Below are 2,171 nucleotides of genomic sequence, written 5' to 3'. Positions count from 1 at the left end.
AGGCTGGTCCATCCCAACTGCCCTCCCCTGCAGGCCATCTTGTGTCCACATGGGGGTGGCCATCTTGTGTGTTGGAGTGATGGTCAATTTGCATATTACCTCTTTATTAGAAAGGATAATTCAAAAACCTTCCTAAAATTAAAAGTCCAAGCCCAAATGGTTTCACTAGTGAATTTTATCAAACATTCAGACATGATTTAATACCTATCTTTCTCTAATTCTTCCAAAAAATTTAAGAAGAGGTAATAGTTCTTAGCATATTTTATGAGGCCAATATTACCCTGACACCAAAACATGGAAAGGGTAACACACAAAAAAGAATACTACAGACCAACATCTCTGGTAAATACAGATGCAAATATCCTAAACAAAATACTAACAGATCAAATACAATACATTAAAAAGATAATATATCATGAATAAGTGGGGTTCATTCCAGAGGTACAGGATGGTTCAAAATATGCAAATTGATCAATGTAATACACCACATTAACAAAATAAAGGATAAAATCATATGATCATATCGATAGATGCAGAAAAAGCATTTGACAAGATACATATATAAAATGGGTGTAGGGGACAGTCACTTAACATAGGAAAGGCCACATATGACAAACCCTCAGCTAATATCATACTCAATGGTAAAAACTAACAGCTTTTCCTCCAAGATCAGGAACCAGACAAGGATGCCCACACTCACCACTCTTATTCAACATCATACTGGAAGCCAGAGCAACCAGGCAAGAGAAAGAAATAAGAAGCATTCAAATTGGGAATGAAGAAGGAAGCTTTCTGCAGATGACATGATTCTTTATATATTAAAAAAACACCTAAATATACTACTAACAAAATTATTAGAAACAATAAGCAATACAGTAAAGTAAATTTTTACAGGGTACAAAAATCCATTGCATTCCTATAACTAACAATATACAAAAATACACTGCATTCATATATAGCGACAAAAAACTTTTAAACAATTCCTTTTCAATTATTATAAAAATAATTAATGTAACGAAGGATGTGAAGGACCTATACACTGAAAAATAAAATACATTATTAACAGAAATCGAAGAAGACACAAAGAAACAGGAAAGATATTCTGTGTTCATGGATTAGAAGAATCAATAGTTAAAATGGCCATATTCCAAGAGACGTATGAAAAAATGCTCAAAGTCACTGATCATCAGAGAAATGCAAATTAAAAAACAACACTCATTTGTGGAATATAATGAACAACATAAACTGATGAACAAAAACAGATCCAGAGACAGAGAAGCATCGATCAGACTGTCAAACCTCAGAGGGAAGGTAGGGGAGGGTGGGGTTAAGGAGGAGAGATCAACCAAAGGACTTGTATGCATGCATATAATAAGCCTAACCAATGGACACAGGCAACAGGGGATGAGGGCATGAGTGGGGGGCATAGGGTGGCAATAGGGGGATAAGGACACATATGTAATACTTTAATCAATAAAGAAAAAAAAAGAAAAAAATAATTCTGAGGAAAAAGAGAGAGAGAGAAAGAGAGAGAAAGTATCTCAATGCCAAGTTCTCCCGTGCTTCCAACCACCCTGTCCCTGCCAGAGCTTAGTGGCAGAACCAGAGTCCTGAGACTGAGATGAAACTGGAAAGATGAACTCTATCCTAAAAATTAGAATCATTAGAAAAAAAGGTAATCAAGAATATCAGACTGTGAACTAGGTGGAAAGGATTCAAGGTATTCAATTCTTAAAGAGACCAACATTACAAAAAGCGCCAGGCTTGTGATTGTGATTTAAAGAAACAGGCTCTATTTAACAAAGCAAGCTGATTTAGAAGGACAAGAACAATTTAAGGGAACAGTGCTAACCCATGAATTCTGGAGTTTGCTAGACTGACAGAAAGTGTCATTAAACTAGGAATCATGTAAAACACCTCAGTATAATAAAAGTTAACAAAAAAAAAAGGCTATAGAGAACATAAGGGAAATAACCATGAAGCAGAAGAAAATTGTCATCTACATTTCAAAAAGAATTAAATTTACACAAACAGATATTTTATTTCATTTTTTAAAAATATATTTTATTGATTTTAGAGAGGAAGGGAGAGGGAGAGAGAGATAGAAACATCAATGATGAGAGAGAATCATTGATTGGCCGCCTCCTGCACACCCCCTACTGGGGATCGAG

The sequence above is a fragment of the Myotis brandtii genome, unplaced genomic scaffold, assembly GCF_000412655.1.
Source record: "Myotis brandtii unplaced genomic scaffold, ASM41265v1 scaffold461, whole genome shotgun sequence".
Classification (NCBI taxonomy): Eukaryota; Metazoa; Chordata; class Mammalia; order Chiroptera; family Vespertilionidae; genus Myotis; species Myotis brandtii.
This window is presented reverse-complemented; position numbering follows the sequence as displayed.